Below are 18,551 nucleotides of genomic sequence, written 5' to 3' on the forward strand. Positions count from 1 at the left end.
CGAGATTATGAGCGTGTCACTTTCAAAATGGTTTTCAAGCGGGATAGAGCTAAGGAAATTATGGGTTATTGCCAAGGAGGTTATGGGTAATATTCGGGGGTTTATTTGAATCAAACCTAGTGTTTATCATCTCCGTTACGTCTACGTACTTTCCTACAATATTGAATCTCAATACTGATACGTAAGCACTCATAATTTATCTTTTATATATTAATTGTGTATCCATGTCTAGTGCTCGAGTATATATATTTATACATGCTTGTATGCTAAATTTCGTCGCTAAACAGTTTATAATGAATCACGAATTAAATACATATATTACTGGTAAAAGGTATATGATATACATGTTTTTGGAAAGCTGGCGAAAAATCAATGACTTTTCATTTAGATATCGAATAGTTTCGATGAACGGATTAAAAGATATGATCAACTGAATTATGATTGATGATAATTGAAATTGCTTTTGAATCTGTAATTAAGATTTAAACAACTTGTTTACAAGATTGATAAAATGGATTTTTAAATATTACCAGCCGAGTAAATGAATCCTTATATAAGGTACGTCTCGTTTGTTGAACTATTGTCAAAATTGACTTTTTGAAACAACTTTGGATAACTTTTGTATGTCGATATCGAGCATTAGGATTATGATACACTATGACCTGACCTAGCTTGATAGACATTTATTGACCAACATATGTTCTCTAGGTTGAGATCTACGGTTATTTGGTAATCCGAGTTTCAGTCACATTTTAGTGAACGACTATATATGCTGCTAAGGTGAGTTTCATTTGCTCCCTTTTTAATTGCTTTTGCAATCTATATTTTTGGGCTGAGAATACATGCACTTTATTTTAAACGAAATGGATACAAGTAAATACTAAATTCTACACTGAGTTTGAACCGAAAATCCCTTAGCTTTGGTAACTAGTAACTGCCAGTTATAAGAACTGGTGGGCGCGAGTAGTTGTATATGGATCCATAGGGCTTGATATCCCCGTTCGAGCTAGAGCACTGGCCTTTTAACGGACGTATGCTATTTGAGAAGCGTACACGTTGGTTTGTGTGTATTATTAAGATGATTATACAAAGGGTATAAAATATATATAAGTTAAGTTTAGTTACCAGGGTGCTCAAGTTCGTAGAATATTTTGATAAACGTTTCTGGATGAAACAAATGAAATCTTGTGATCCACCTTTATGTACAGATTATGCAAAACATTAAAACTATGAACTCTCCAACCTTTGTGTTGACACTTGTTAGCATGTTTATTCTCAGGTTCCCTAGAAGTCTTCCGCTGTTTGCTTATATGTTAGACAAGCTATGTGCATGGAGTCTTACATGGCATATTTATCAAGGAAACGTTGCATTCACCAAATCATCACCATGTATCTTATTTTGACTGCATTGTCAACGGAAGTACTATTGTAAACTATTATATTACGGTGATTGTCTATATGTAGAAATCATCAGATGTCAAAAACCTTTGATTTAAATATTCATTTATGGTGTGCCTTTTCAAAGGAATGCAATGTTTACAAAACGTATCATATAGAGGTCAAATACCTCGCAATGAAATCAATGAATGACGTATTGTCCATATAGATTTGGATCAATCGTCACAGATTCCATTCTCGGAACTACACGAGAACAGAACAACTAACTCTAGACAACATTTTTTTCTTAGAACATTTGAATCTCCCCACACTTAGGTAGCTGTGGTGTCGAATTTGTGATTAACTTCATTGTCGGATTCCTGTGTAAACGTCACTAAATAGGACATTCGTAATCAATTTAATAATTATTAGATTAACTAATTTGAAGATAGGTTCGACAGGTTGCAATGGGTTGTCATTCAATTAGACAATACCCCCTACCTATTAATAGTCAATAGTCCAATGTTCACAAGTGTCGGTCTTTTGTCCAAACCCGAATTATGGTACAAAATCCAATAACCCCATATTAATATTTAGCCCAACATCACAATTACTTCGGCTCAAATAAGCATAATAATAACTTAGTTGCGAGACATTAATTTAAAAAGGAAGAACATAGCTTACAGTGATTATTTATCGCGTAGCGTTATTCGGACAGAGTTTCGACTTAAAACCCGTAAAACATTTCTTACAATAACCCAACTAAACCATAACTTTATTATTAAAATTAAATTAAATTAAAATTATAATTTAAATATATATTTATGTTTACGGAAGAAGGAATGAAAAGAGTGTGTAAAATTCGGCTGAAAACATTGCAATTTATAGGACCTGGCCAGGATTCTGGGCTCATGCGATCGCATGAGATTCGTGCTTCAAGGCCATGTGATCGCATGGCCAGCTGGGACAGATAATTTTGCTTTTCAAAACGTGGGCTGCTCGATTTTAATAATATATAATATAATATATATAATGTTAAGCATAGCGAAAAATCAATGGTTGATTTTTGGATGGCCTTGAGAATATCTTCAAATTCATTGGTATCATTGATGAAGGTTATCATGTCTACGTGTGTAGATATAACCGGAATCCGATCTGAAGAAGATTCCTGCTCCTCTTGATCTGGTTCGGTTGGAGAGTGTGAGTTATTCAGAATGTCTTCATGTTGCTCTACCTCATCATCATCGGTGTATTGTTCTTCTGAGGATGCGTCTAATGAATGGGTTTCTTCAGTATTCTGATTTTCCAGTTTGATACTTGCAGGATCAATTTCTATATCCTAGACCTCAGCCTTGTCGGTCTTCTTCTTGATGCGGATGATTAAACTGAGATCTTCTGTCTCAAGCCTCATTATTTTCTCATGACGCTCAATGCTTGAAGCGGGTATTGTCGCAGTTTCTTTTACGTCTTCCATTTCCTCTTCCTCTTCAGATTCCTCCTCTTCCTCTATTTCTTCGCTGGGATCCTCTTCTTCCATTTCTGGGTCGTCTACAGGCTGTGATTCGACACCCATCTCGATATCATCGGCGGGAGGTGAAGACTCGTCATCGGAAGTGATCCGTCTGGTGGAAATAGCAAACATCTCTTCCTGTCCAAAAAGATCGGTTAGTCGGTCAATTTTGAAGGTAACGCTCTCCCCATGTGATCGTAAGATCAAGGTTTGATTGTACACATCAATGACAGTCCTGGTCGTATTCATGAAAGGTCTTCCTAACACTACTGGAATGTGTAGGTCTTCCTTAATATCCATTACTACGAAATTTGTAGGATACAAGAATTTGTCGACTTTCACCAAGACGTTCTTAACCATGCCCTTAGGATATCGAATTGTATGATCGGCAAGTTGGATTGTCATTTTAGTTGGTGACAAGTCTCCTAACTCTAATCTCTTGTAGAGAGAGTAGGGGATTAGGTTGATTCTCTCTCCTAAATCTGCTAACGCATGAATGGTTCCAGATTGGTAGATTGTACACTAGAAAACAAATCGGCCCGTATCTCCTAGCTTCGGTGGTAGAGAGTTCGTGAGTAATGCAGAGCATTCTTCACTCAGTGGAATTTTGTTAGAGTCCGGTATCCTCTCCTTTGTAGAGAGAAGCCTTCGGATGTATCTCTTCTGGTTAGGAACTTTGGACATAGTGTCCAGGAATCTTCCATCAAGTTTGATGGAATCAAGCTTAGATGGTTCTTCTTGTAGCCTTCTAGGATAGGGTACACGAACTGAAGTTTTCGGGGTCAGCTTCTGAGTATATGTTGATTTGTTCTTGAGCCTGGCTGACCTTCTCCGTGGTTCTTCCTCTGAGATTACGGAATCTATTTGTTTTGCTTCTTCTATGTAGGGATTTTGGATAGTATTACTTGGCAATCTTCCCTGCGGTCGGGTTTCAAGGCATTGTGATAACTGTCCGAGCTGCGTTTCCAGACTTTTGAGCAGAGCCAATTGGTTTCTCATTAGTATCTCCATCCGATCTTGCCTGGCTACAGTTCTCTGATTTAGCTGTTGTTATCCTTGAATGAACTGAGTGACCTGATCATCAGCTCTGAGAGTGGGGTTAGCTGCTTTCGTAATCTGGGTGGTAGGGGAATTTTCCTCAATTGGGGTACCAGTGAGTGGAAGTGGTTGATCGTAGGTCAATTGAGATTGTTGGGCTGGATAAGGTGGATAGCGATAGCAGAAAGGTTGATTGCTTCGCTGAAATTTATTAACTCTAAGTTATTGATTGAATCCGGGATTTGGTGGACGAGCTGGGTATTGGACATAACAGACTGAACCATTAGGGTTTTCGTACTCAACTTAATATTCTTCAGTGGGTTGGGGTTGGTACAATTAACATAAGCCTGAGCTTGGTTGACCTGCTGCGGCTGCGTCTTCAATTCTCTGAGTTGTTCTGCGAGAGATTCCATCTTATCTGTGAGGGATTTGATGGCCTCCGTTTGATTGTTGAGTGCAGAGAGTGGGGTAGATGATGAAGTTGTTTCACCACTGTTTCAGTCATGATGATGCATTGTCATGTTCTCGAGCAACTCCCATACTTCGTCTGCGGTTTGGTTCATCAGATTCCCTTGAGCTGCTGCATCGATCATCATCCTATGATTTACCGTAAGACCATTGTAGAAGGCACAGATTTGGGCTGACCGTTCTAGCTGGTGATTAGGGCATTTCTTCAGCAGGGTTTTGAATCGCTCCCATGCAGTGTAAAGAGATTCATCATAACTTTGTTTGAAGTTAATGATGTCATTCCTTAGTTTGGTTTGTTTAGAAGGAGGGAAATATTTGGTTAGGAATTTAGTAGCCATCTCCGTCCATGACGTGATGGAATCTTTTTCGAGTCCTTCGAACCAAGTTTGAGCATGATGAGTGAGAGAATAGGGAAACAAGTATAGCCGGACTATATCTTGTCCTATCCCTGGCTGTTTGTAGAAGTTCGAAAGAGATGTGAATTTATCAAGGTGAGAATTAGGATCGTCATTCGGTAATCCATGAAACTGAGAATTGTTTTGAATGAGCTGGATGATGTGATATTTTAACTCGAACGAGTGTCCTTGAATCTCCGGAAATCTGATCGGTCATCCTCGACCTTCAATCGAGGGTTTAGTATTTTCTGCTAAAGTAACGCGTAACGCCATTTGATTTCTGATTCGTGCTTCCTTGCATGCTTTAGAGATTTTAGCGTCTGAATCAGGTACGAATAACAACGGCCCTGGTCTAGATCAGGTTTGGGTCATATACTGGGTATGCCTTTTTGTTTTTAATTTTTAGCAAATAAACTAAATTTCTAAAGTAATCTAAAGTAAGCTAAACTAGTCTAAGGTAGTCTAATTCTAAGGTAATCTAATCTAATTTAATCTAAGGCAGTTTAAAGTAATCTAATTTAAGGTAATCTAATTTTAATTAACTAACTATCCTTACGGTTGAATATGTTTTTGGTTCTGGCTACTGATTCCCTGGTATTTCAGTTACAGAGCTCCGCATGAACTATTCAACAAACCAAGTGGCCAGGCCGACTACGGAGAGGCAGGATCCTTTTGGTCTCAATATAATTGGCGACTGTTCGAAAAATCAAACAACCAAGTCCGTGTATAATTGTCTTTCTTAGACACCACTAAATGCTTGTGAATAAGTTTGATAGAGAGTAGTATTTCCTGATACCAGTTCCCCAACAGCAGGCCAAAAACTTACACTCCCTCGTGATATGGCCGAAACAGACGGTTTTTATTCGCACGATGTCGTCGGGCCGCAGCGCGCCAGGATCAGCCAACCAGGGGAAGGTACTGTTTTAAATTTATATTTAGCTGGGTCTAAATCGTACTACTCCTTAGTATGAGTAAGGGAAGTATGACCTAGAGTCGTATTTTTGAGATATCAGTAGAATCGAACCTATATTTAAGCCTAAGATAGTTAGGAAGGAGTAGTGGTTACTTAATTTTAGGATTTTCTAATTTATAAGACAGATAAAGTAAATGTGATAAAATTCGTAATTCAGATAAGGTTAAAGTGAGTGCATACTATGACCTTATCAGTTATTCTGCCGAGATTATGGAATGCTGGCTCATGAATAGGCAGAGGCCTTGTATTCATTACACTGGTCCTAAACGCCCCTGTCATAAGACATGTCACTGGGTACTGCGTTAGGCTTGAAGATTCTGAATAGACAGCAACGTCCCTAACCCCCGACGCCCATGCAGTCTGACTACAGGCATACATGTTCAGACGTGGCTCAATTGGGTGACGTATTAACATTCCACAATGGTCTAAACTTTCTTAAGTATAATAGAATACATGGTTTATCATATCCGAGAGACGTGATGTGTTTCAATGCTTTCGTTAATGATTGGTTTTTAAAAGATATTTAGGCCATTAAAAAGAGTTCAACCATAAAGAACACCATGGCCAAGTCAAGCTGACTTCCATGAACACGTTCGGTTATCCTAATGGTCCAATCCTTTATGTGTCTAAACAAACAGTTCCTTAATTAACTAATAATCCCTCAAGCGGGGTGCAATGCTTGAGACCGCGTTATGGTACAGTGTACTAATCAACACTGACCGGGTTCCATGGCCTTACTTAGTAGAGGTACAGCTTACAACAACCGCTGTGCTTCAGCGTGCACGTACAAAGTTTATATGTTTGGTGACTACACTAGCATGCTCTGGGACCGACAATGTACTAAGGGTCTAGTCAGATGTTTCACTACGAAAGAGTCCTCAGTCGGAATCCAAAGCTTAATAGACTTACTACAACCGGTGTGCCTCAGTCGATCTTACGTTGTATCCGATAGACTTCTCTTACTAAGGGGTGACACAGATAGTGTACTCTGAATCGGGGTTCGTGAAACAGAGCCAATAAATACGTTCTATTAGTTGGAAAAGCGATTGAGTTTAAAGCATAATCAGAAAGTCTTTCAACAGCATACACAAACCATAATATTATTTTGGCATTATAACTGCTTACATCATAGCATACACTGAAGATAACTACTCGCTAATCATGGCAACAATATCACATAACATAATGATAGAAAACATTATATAAAGATAAGGGATAGAAGTACCAGTAGATTAAACGAGTTCCGAATACAAAAGTGACAACTTCAAGACTCCAGACCGCTCCTAATAAAATCTTCGGCGTTCTTCTCCGGGTACTAGGTTTCCCGCACGGAGTCGAAGGCCTTGAGAGTATGACTAATATTGTACAAGAGAGAGAGAGAGAGAAAGAAGTGAATTGAAGTATGTAATGACCCTGGATTTTCTAACGTTAATTATTAATAATTATTATTATTAATACTTGTGATTAAACGAATGTATGTTATTACATTTACATGTTGCCATGATTGCCCGTACTTGACTTTAATTGCCCGAAACGTCTTTGTGACACACGAAACTTGCGCGAATAATATTTTCAAGTATTATTTACATTCATGATTAAGTTTTATTAATCATTTTAATTAACTAAGGTTATTAGTTGATTACTTGGGCCTTTATTAGTGTTATTGGACTTTTACTTGTTAAATACTTGGACTTGGACTTTAATTAATGTTAGTGGACTTAAAGAGGCCACCCTACTTCTTTAGTGGACTTATTAGCCCACTTAACATGTAAGTATTACATTTAGAGATTAACTAGATAGTTTGATACTTGAAGAATCTTGTTACATGTTACTTCCCATAAAAACACCTCCATTAACCAACTTTTGAAGGCTTTACATGCAAGTGACCAAAGAACAATTTTCTTCCTCTCTTCTCTCCCAATGCCGTCAGCCTACATGGCCTTGGAGAGGGTTTTTGACTTCATTTTTTGTATTACTTGTGCACTAGTAATCTCTCATTTCAAACACACACACTTACCTCTCACTTTCTCTCAAACATTTTCTCTCTTATTCTCTCAACTTGTAAGTAATATGTTCAAGTTTTTCTTCTTCCTTTCTTGACCAAAACCGAAGCTAAACATAAGCATCATCATCATTCTTTTGTTGTTTGTTACTTATTCTTGTTTGTTACTCACTTACTAGTTGTTGTTTATGGTTATTTACTTACTACTTTTCAAGAACCAAACTTGTTAGTTTGTTCTTCATTTATCTTGTATTTACAAGAACAAACAAGAACATAAGCTTTCTAGTTATGTTCTACACTTGTTGTTTTAAAAAGATTTAAGTTCATGTGTTGTGAAAGCATACTTGTAATTCATGTTAGTAAACTTTAAAGTTTACTTTCTTAAAGATCACACTTTGGTTTGAATCTTTAAAGTATGAACAACCCATGAACTAGTTACTAGTTTACTTAGTTTATTTCCTTATATTATGCACTTTAAATTCATGTTTGTCGGTTAAAATTGGTCAAGTGTTACTAGTTAACTTTGATCTCATTTATCTTGAACAAAAGTTAACTTTAAAAGTTCAAGAACATGTAAGTAAGCTTTCTTTAATTATAACTTTGGACACTTATGTTAGATTTAGACTTTTGAGTCTTGGATCTTCAAGATCAAACTAAGAACTATGTTCTACATCTTAAGATCTTGATTTTATAAGTTTATTTTCAAATTGTAACTTAATATTAGTTTTAAAGTTCATGTATGTGTTAGATCTAAGACTTTGATGTAACTTTGGTTCATCAAAACACTTGCAACACTTAAGTGAGTTGTGCTTCATGTCTTAAACTTACACTTGGGTTATGATGGTCAAACCTTGGTGAAAATGATGCAAACACATCAACGAGTTGTACACTTAAAGCTATATGCATCAAGGACGAGAACCATGATAAGCATCGAGCACCAAGAACCACCGGAACCTACTGACCCTACTGTTTTACTGTTTATGTGTCTGACCAGTACAACCTGGGCTACTGTAAACATGTTTTTCAGATAGCTCTATTCTAGTAGATAACTTTTCATTTAGGACTCGTCTTAATCCGAGTTACGGTTTAGGATTTATGGCCCTCTGATCGTCACTATGTCCTTTTAACGTTGTGCTGAAAATTCTGACCTACTCGCACTTAGACCTTCGCCACGGTCAAACGAAGACGAGTTTGCTTCTGTAATTTTTACCACAACTAGAGGACTCATATACAGAGCCATGGCCACTGGTCTCACCTTATTTCAGTAGGTATAGAGGACGTGGTGACTGACCGAACTCAGCCTTTGTTTTAAACTCTTTTCATGAACGAAACTTACTTTACACCTTTTGTTTGATGATGAATGATGATGACCTTTAAGACCTTATTTACATACATTTAAACCTATTGGGACGATTTACTGACTTATTACTATTTGACTTAGGTTGAGGACTTTCCGGACCTACACACTTGCTTATTTCCCGAGTCTTACTTTACCGCTACTTTATCATTGTGAGTTATAGCATTCCCTTTTTACTTTAACTATTTTGGGAACTAAGATTACTTGCGCATTTTACGTTTTACATACTAGGCACGAGTACTTAAACTTATATATGTGTGGGTTATACAACGGCATAAACATTCCCTTTAGCTCGGTAACGTTTAGTCATTGGTTTTTGAACTGGTGAACGCGAATCTTAGATATGGATCCATAGGGTTTGACATCCCCACTCGGGCTAGTAGCGCTAGCATTTAATGGGTGTTTAATACTTCGTAAACATACGCACTTGCCAAGTGTACTTTCAGGGGGTATAAACGTTAAGTTAGTTACCAAGTGCCCACGGTTAACATATACTTTATCATACTGTTTTGAAACGCTCTTTGTAGCACTGAAATCTCATGGCCTACCTTACATACTGTTATACTTAAACTATAGCTCACCAACCTTTGTGTTGATGCTTTTTAAGCATGTTTTTCTCAGGTGCTTAAGGTTGCTTCTGATGTGTACTAGTCTTGCCGTAGACACCCGCTGCTCTAGTGTTATCACCGCATGAACTACTTTATCTTGCATTCAAACTTTAATACATTTGAAACTATGATTTGTAACGACCTAAGGGTCACGTACTATTATGTTTGCTTCTGTTCATTGAAGCATACTTTTGATGTAAAACATTCGACGTTAGTTATGACGTTACCTTTTATCTTGAATGCAAACGTATTTTGAAATAGCATACAGTGTTTGACCTTGTAATGATCCTGTTGTTGATGATTCGTACACGATGGTTTTGTACGGGGCATCACATTTGGTATCAGAGCCTTGGTTGTAGGGAATTAGGTTGCATTAGTGAGTCTAAGACCGACCCGAGTAGGATTCACTAATAGGACTAATCTACAACTTGCTAGTTTACGTGTTTCTGCTGAACTTACTGCATGTTGCTGCTTACTTTTACTGCTACATGCCGTATGCTACTACATGATTTCACTACTGTATGATATTACTTGCTTTCGATTGCATGCTACTTCTGTACGATTCGTTATTATTGTCATGCTACTTATTGTTATACATGATTTAAACTGTTGGCCTAATACGTGCTTGCTTTATGACTTACTGACATGGAAAAATTTATTTTTCCTTGTTCAGATATCGGATACTCCACCTGCTATCATTTTGGGCAGTTCAGACTCGTCAGCCACCCCACCTACTGCTGCTGCCGACACAGTGATCCCGTTGCCTACTAGTGACCCCGGCGCTTCATCTTCCGGAGCTAGCAGCTATGCGCCTACCCCAGTGGTTACTTCTAACGGAACCCGGGACCCTCCGGAGATTCCAACTCCATCTGCCCCCGGACCCTCGGTGTCACAGCCCCGCTCCGGTGAGATTGTGATTCCCGCGGAATTCGGGGAAGGTCCATTCCGTAACCGGTATCGCCATTGGTGCCGACGCGCCCCTGATGGACGTCTCATTCCGATCGGACCCGCCCATTATCGACAGATGATGGCCGCCCAAGGAGGGCCGCCCGTGCAGTCACCATCACATGATTCGGACGACCCATCATCCACTGATTCTTCATCCGATGACTCATCCACAGATGACTCGAGTGACGATGACTCTGACGAGGAGGACCCTGATACACCTGTACAGCCACCCTCCCCCCCGCCGAAGAAGCGGTATCGCTTCGACGGTACTATTATTCTGAGGATCAACGGAGGACGAGCATTCACTGACGCATTTGGACGGCGTCGTAGGGTTACCGCCCGTAAGCGGCTTGTGCTGCACCCTGCGGATCCCTTCATCCGTAAGCCTTACCCCCTTGCAGCCTCTACGTCTGGAGCCGGACCCTCTGCACCACCGGCACCACCTGCACCACCCGCCCCACCAGCTCCCACTGTCGAGGAATTGACAAGGGAGGTGGAAACCCTCCGTGCTCGGGTAGCTGAGCTAGAGGACCAGATGTCCCATGTTATGGACATCCTACACCCACCTTCACCGTAGGGCTTTTGTATTTAGATTTCATTATGTAATCTAGTTGTAGTTTTATGTTTCACTTATGTATTGTACGAACTTATACCGATGTATGTAACTTATTATTATTAATGAATGGAACTTTGCGTTATTTAATTCTTGCACGAAGTTCTATTTACGTTACTGTATGATTCTGTGGTATTTGTACCTGGATTGCATTACTTAATAAACATGTGATGTGTTGATTCCGTATTGGTTACATATACTGTATTATTATATATTGAATGCTGGATTTTGACTTGAGTCAAAAATTTTGTTTAGAACACCATGGCCAACGGACGATCAACACCTACCACCGCCCAAATCGAGGAGATGATTGCCGAAAGGGTAGCCGCAGCCATTGCGGAAATGCAACCCCAAGCTCCACCGCCACCGCCACCACCACCGGTTATTCAGCCCATTCGTAATGGGTGTACTTACAAGGAATTCCAGAGCTGTAAACCACATAACTTCAGCGGCACTGAGGGACCGGTTGGTCTCACTAGATGGTTCGAAAAGCTAGAATCAGTATTCCGAGTTAGCAACTGTTTGGAGGACAGCAAAACCAAATTTGCTTTTTGCACGCTGTCTGACGGCGCGCTCACGTGGTGGAACACAATGGCACGGGCACAAGGCATTGATGAGGCGTATGCTATGCCATGGGAAGAATTTAAGTGTGCCATGATTGAGGAGTGTTGTCCGAGAACCGAGATACAAAAGATGGAAATGGAGTTTATGCAATTGAAGGCTATTGGTAACGATCTCAATGGTTACAATCGAAGGTTTCTTGAGTTAGCTCTTATGTGTCCTACCATGGTCACCCCGGAATTCAAGCGTATGGAGAGATACTTCTGGGGACTCCCTAAGTCCATCAAGGGAAATGTCACCTCGTCCAAGCCACCGAATGTTCCCGAAGCGATGCGCATGGCGCATACTTTAATGAATCAAATCACCATCGATGAACCGGAGAAAACTAAGTCTGAAGCGGATAGTAGCGAGAAGCGCAAATGGGATAACAACAGGGGACGGACCTATGAACAGAACCCGGCGAAACGACATGAGGGTTTCAGAGGAAACAACAACGGTGGAAACCCCAATCCGAACACCAACACGAACCCAAACTACAAGGGTACCCTACCACAATGCAAGCGGTGCTACAAGCACCATACTGGGTATTGTAACGTTGTTTGTGAAAAGTGCCAACGGACTGGGTATATCGGGAAGGACTGCAAGGTCACCACTTTGAATGTGAAGGCGAACCCCAATGGACCGAAAAAGTGCTACGAATGCGGACAGACGGGCCATTTCAGAAATGCATGCCCAAACAAGTGAAAAGACGGCGTACCACCCCGTGGTAGAGCTTTCAACGTTAATGCAAGGGACGCCTGAGAAAACCCCGACTTGGTGACAGGTATATTCACTATCAACAATCTTTTAGCTTCTGTCCTATTTGATACTGGTGCCGATAGAAGTTATGTATGTAGACATTTTTGCGATAAGATTAATTGGTCGTTAGTCCTGTTAAAAGAGAGTATGCTTGTCGAGGTCACCAATGGAAAACTTGAGAAAGTTGACCATATTAGTCGAGGAGGTATTATCAATATAGCTGGTGCAGATTTCGAAATTGATTTGATACCTATCAAATTGGGAAGTTTTGACGTGATCGTCGGTATGGATTGGTTGAGCAAGATAAGGGCCGCTTTATCTCCGGAGATAAAGCACTTCATATACCACACGAAGAAGGTGAGCCACTGATCATCTACGGAGAGAGATGTACCTCGAAGCTGAACCTCATTAGTTGCGTGAAAGCGCAAAAGATTATGAAGAAGGGATGTCTTGCTGTCCTAGCGCATGTGAAAACGGTAGAGACTGAGGTGAAGAGCATGAACGCTGTTCGAGCTGTGAACGAATTTTCCGATGTATTCCCTGAAGAATTGCCTGGATTACCACCGCCGAGAGCCGTAGAGTTTCAGATCGACTTAGTACCAGGAGCAGCACCTGTAGCTCGCGCACCTTATAGACTCGCACCTTCCGAGATGCAAGAATTACAAAGCCAATTACAAGAACTACTTGATCGAGGATTTATCCAACCAAGCTTCTCGCCTTGGGGCGTACCTGTTTTATTTGTGAAGAAGAAGGATGGATCCTTCCGTATGTGTATCGACTACCGTGAACTCAACAAATTGACGATCAAGAATTGGTATCCTCTTCCACGAATTGACGATCTTTTTGACCAACTACAAGGATCGAGTGTTTACTTTTAGATCGATTTGTGATCCGGTTATCACCAGTTGAGGGTGAAGGAAAGTGATGTGATGAAAACTGCATTCAGAACTCGTTATGGTCATTATGAGTATCTCGTGATGCCATTTGGTTTGACAAATGCACCTGCCGTGTTCATGGACCTCATGAATCGTGTCTGCAAGCCGTACTTGGATAAGTTTGTTATCGTCTTCATAGATGATATCCTCATCTACTCTAAGAGCGAAGAAGAGCATGAGCAACATCTCCGATTAGTACTTGAACTCTTGAGACAAGAGCAACTTTATGCGAAATTTTCCAAGTGTGAATTTTGGTTGAGGGAAGTCCAGTTTCTGGGTCATGTTGTGAGCGACCAGGGTATCAAAGTTGATCTCACCAAGATTGAAGCTATCAGCAAGTAGGAGACTCCCACCACTCCAACTCATATTCGCCAATTTTTAGGTCTCGCCGGTTACTACCGAAGGTTTATTGAAGGATTTTCTCTAATTGCGCGTCCTTTGACCGCACTGACTCACAAAGGGAAGAAGTTCATTTGGGAACCCGCACACGAATCAGCATTTCAAACTTTGAAGAAGAAGTTAACCTCCGCACCTATCTTATCACTTCCTGAAGGCAATGATAATTTTGTCGTTTATTGCGATGCTTCGAAAAGTGGTTTTGGTTGTGTACTGATGTAAAGATCAAAGGTTATTGCCTTTGCCTCCCGCCAATTGAAGATTCACGAGCGGAACTACACTACTCACGATCTTGGAGCCGTTGTCTTTGCGCTCAAATTGTGGAGACATTATTTGTATTGAACTAAGAGTACTATCTTCACCGACCACAAGAGCCTCCAGCACATCTTCGATCAAAAGCAACTGAATATGCGACAACGACGATGGATCGAGACATTGAACGACTACGATTGTGAACTTCGTTATCATCCTGACAAGGCCAATGTTGTAGCTGACGCTTTAAGCCGAAAGGAGAGGACGGCACCTCTTCGTGTTAGGGCTCTGAACATCACCATCCATTCGAACCTCAACAGCCAGATCAGAGTAGCCCAATATGAGGCTCTCAAGGAGGAGAATATATCTCATGAACATTTGAACATACTCGTCTCTCAATTCGAGGTTAGGGAGACTGGACTCCGATGTTATGCCGGAAGAATTTGGGTACCTCTTTATGGAGATCTACGGAACCTTATACTTGATGAAATACACAAATCGAGATATTCAATTCACCCTGGAGCAGGCAAAATGTACCACGACCTTAAAGAACAGTATTGGTGGCTGAATCCTAAGAAGGACGTTGCGACTTATGTTGGTAAGTGTTTGACTTGCTCGAAGGTTAAATCCGAGCATCAGAGACCTTCTGGGTTACTTCAGCAACCGGAAATCCCACAATGGAAGTGGGAAAGGATCACAATGGATTTCATTACTAAGCTGCCGAAGACGATGGGCGGATATGATACTATTTGGGTTATTGTTGACCGCCTTACTAAATCTGCACACTTCCTAGCAATGAAGGAAACAGATACGATGGAGAGACTTGCTCAATTATACATTAAGGAGGTTGTATCTCATCATGGTGTACCTTTATCGATCATCTCGGATCACGATCCCCGTTTTGCTTCTAGATTTTGGCGTTCTTTGCAAGAATCCATGGGAACTCGTCTCGACATGAGTACTGCTTATCACCCACAGACCGACGGGCAAAGTGAAAGAACGATTCAGACCTTGGAGGACATGTTGCGAGCATGTGTCATTGATTTCGGAAAGGCCTGGGAAAGGCATTTGCCGTTAGCCGAATTCTCGTACAACAACAGTTACCACTCGAGCATTAATGCCACACCTTTTGAAGCGTTGTATGGCCGCAAGTGCCGATCTCCTATTTGTTGGGCCGAAGTAGGCGAAAAGCAAATCACCGGACCCGAGGTAGTCCATGAAACAACGGAGAAGATTGCTCAGATTCAAGCTAGACTTAAGACTACTCGTGACCGTCAAAAGAGTTATGCCGATCTTAAACGTAAAGACTTTGAATTCAACGTCAGTGACCATGTAATGTTGAAGGTTGCACCTTGGAAAGGTGTGATTCGTTTTGGAAAACGTGGAAAGTTGAACCCACAATACATTGGTCCTTTTGAAATCTTGGAACGTGTTGGACTCATTGCATACCGTTTAGATCTTCCAGCTCAACTGAGCTCAGTTCATCCTACCTTCCACGTGTCGAACTTGAAGAAGTGTCTTGCTACACCCGAACTCATTATACCACTTGAAAAACTTACAATTGACGACAAACTCCACTTTGTGGAAGAGCCTATTGAAATTATGGATCGTGAGATTAAAACTTTGAAATGCAACAAGATTCCGATTATTCGAGTGTGATGGAATGCCAAACGAGGACCTGAGTTTACCTGGGAGCGAGAGGATCAAATGATGCAGAAGTATCCTCACCTTTTCCCGGCCCCTCCATCTACCTCAGCTTAAAATTTCGGGACGAAATTTTCTTTAACAGGTGGGTAATGTAACGACCCTGGATTTTCCAACGTTAATTATTAATAATTATTATTATTAATACTTGTGATTAAACGAATGTATGTTATTACATTTACATGTTGCCATGATTGCCCGTACTTGACTTTAATTGCCCGAAACGTCTTTGTGACACACGAAACTTGCACGAATAATATTTTCAAGTATTATTTACATTCATGATTAAGTTTTATTAATCATTTTAATTAACTAAGGTTATTAGTTGATTTCTTGGGCCTTTATTAGTGTTATTGGACTTTTACTTGTTAAATACTTGGACTTGGGCTTTAATTAATGTTAGTGGACTTAAAGATCCCACCCTACTTCTTTAGTGGACTTATTATCCCACTTAACATGTAAGTATTACATTTAGAGATTAACTAGATAGTTTGATACTTGAAGAATCTTGTTACATGTTACTTCCCATAAAAACACCTCCATTAACCAACTTTTGAAGGCTTTACATGCAAGTGACCAAAGAACAATTTTCTTCCTCTCTTCTCTCCCAATGCCGTCGGCCTACATGGCCTTGGAGAGGGTTTTTGAGTTCATTTTTTGTATTACTTGTGCACTAGTAATCTCTCATTTCAAACACACACACTTACCTCTCACTTTCTCTCAAACATTTTCTCTCTTATTCTCTCAACTTGTAAGTAATATGTTCAAGTTTTTCTTCTTCCTTTCTTGACCAAAACCGAAGCTAAACATAAGCATCATCATCATCATTGTTTTGTTGTTTGCTACTTGTTCTTGTTTGTTACTCACTTACTAGTTGTTGTTTATGGTTATTTACTTACTAGTTTTCAAGAACCAAACTTGTTAGTTTGTTCTTCATTTATCTTGTATTTACAAGAACAAACAAGAACTGCTTTCTAGTTATGTTCTACACTTGTTGTTTTAAAAAGATTTAAGTTCATGTGTTGTGAAAGCATACTTGTAATTCATGTTAGTAAACTTTAAAGTTTACTTTCTTAAAGATCAAACTTTGGTTTGAATCTTTAAAGTATGAACAACCCATGAACTAGTTACTAGTTTACTTAGTTTATTTCCTTATATTATGCACTTTAAATTCATGTTTGTTGGTTAAAATTGGTCAAGTGTTACTAGTTAACTTTGATCTCATTTATCTTGAACAAAAGTTAACTTTAAAAGTTTAAGAACATGTAAGTAAGTTTTCTTTAATTATAACTTTGTACACTTATGTTAGATCTAGACTATTGAGTCTTGGATCTTCAAGATCAAACTAAGAACTATGTTCTACATCTTAAGATCTTGATTTTATAAGTTTATTTTCAAGTTGTAACTTAATATTAGTTTTAAAGTTCATGTATGTGTTAGATCTAAGACTTTGATGTAACTTTGGTTCATCAAAACACTTGCAACACTTAAATGAGTTGTGCTTCATGTCTTAGACTTACACTTGGGTTATGATGGTCAAACCTTGGTGAAAATGATGCAAACACATCAACGAGTTGTACACTTGAAGCTATATGCATCAAGGACGAGAATCATGATAAGCATCGAGCACCAAGAACCACTGGAACCTACTGGCCCTACTGTTTTACTGTTTCTGAGTCTGACTCGTACAACATGGGCTACTGTAAACATGATTTTCAGATAGCTCTATTCGAGTAGATAAATTTTCATTTAGGACTCGTTGTAAGACCCAAATATTTAATGTACATAATGTATTTATGGTGTACGATGCGTGTATGAAGTGTACGTGTTGCTTGCTCGAACGCCGAAGGAAACTGGACGTTGTCTGAAGTGGCAAGGTGTGTACGTATCTTTTCAAACCTAAATAAAGTTTGTGTTGATGTTTCAAAGCCTTACCATTGGAAAGGAAATCTTATTACGTTTCCAACGATATTTGATTCATCGAAAACGGAGCTACGGTCAAAAAGTTATGGCCAAAACAACTTTCTGAAAACTGACCTGTAGGTTGGAGCGGCGCTCCACCTTTCGGCGCGGCACGCCGAACCCGTCTGATGCAATTTTCAGCCTTTTTAAAAGGCTTAAATGAGGGGTACTTTGGTCTTTTCATTTAGGGTCGGTTTAGGGTCACCAAAACTGATCTAGAACTCCATTGGAGCTCATTTTCACTCATCAAACACTCTCATCTTCAAACCCTAGAGTGAGAGGAGAGTTTTAGAGAGAGAGAGCTCCAATTGGAGAAGAAGAAGGGTGTTTCGGGTCAAACCTCGGGTATTAAAGTTGTTCTACTCGTCAACGGCATCATTTTGGCGGTATTGGTAAGTTCAAACTCCGAACTTCATCTTTGTAATTTGATATTCAAGTTTAGGGTTTTGAACTAGTTAGTTATAAAACCCATTTAGGAGGTGAAATGGGTAATTGTAACTAGTTATTGTTGATGTTGGTGGGTTTAGGGTTGGTTAATGATTTAACCATGTTTAAGGCTTGTATGTAGTGTGTAATCTCTAGTATTAGTGATTCTAGTAGTGTTGAAACTCTTTTGGGTATGTTTGGTTAACTAACTTTGACTAGAGTCAAAGA

The 18,551-nt window shown here is 39.7% G+C and overlaps 1 non-coding gene across 1 annotated transcript; it reads left to right on the plus strand.

Annotated features, from left to right (window-relative positions):
* Nucleotides 1–4,576: 4,576 nt before the first annotated feature.
* On the plus strand, nt 4,577–4,683 carry LOC139903612 (small nucleolar RNA R71). Its single transcript, XR_011778422.1, has one exon. It is a non-coding gene; the product is annotated as a small nucleolar RNA R71 (small nucleolar RNA).
* The last annotated feature ends 13,868 nt before the right edge of the window (nt 4,684–18,551 follow it).

The sequence above is a fragment of the Rutidosis leptorrhynchoides genome, chromosome 3, assembly GCF_046630445.1.
Source record: "Rutidosis leptorrhynchoides isolate AG116_Rl617_1_P2 chromosome 3, CSIRO_AGI_Rlap_v1, whole genome shotgun sequence".
Taxonomy (NCBI): domain Eukaryota; kingdom Viridiplantae; phylum Streptophyta; class Magnoliopsida; order Asterales; family Asteraceae; genus Rutidosis; species Rutidosis leptorrhynchoides.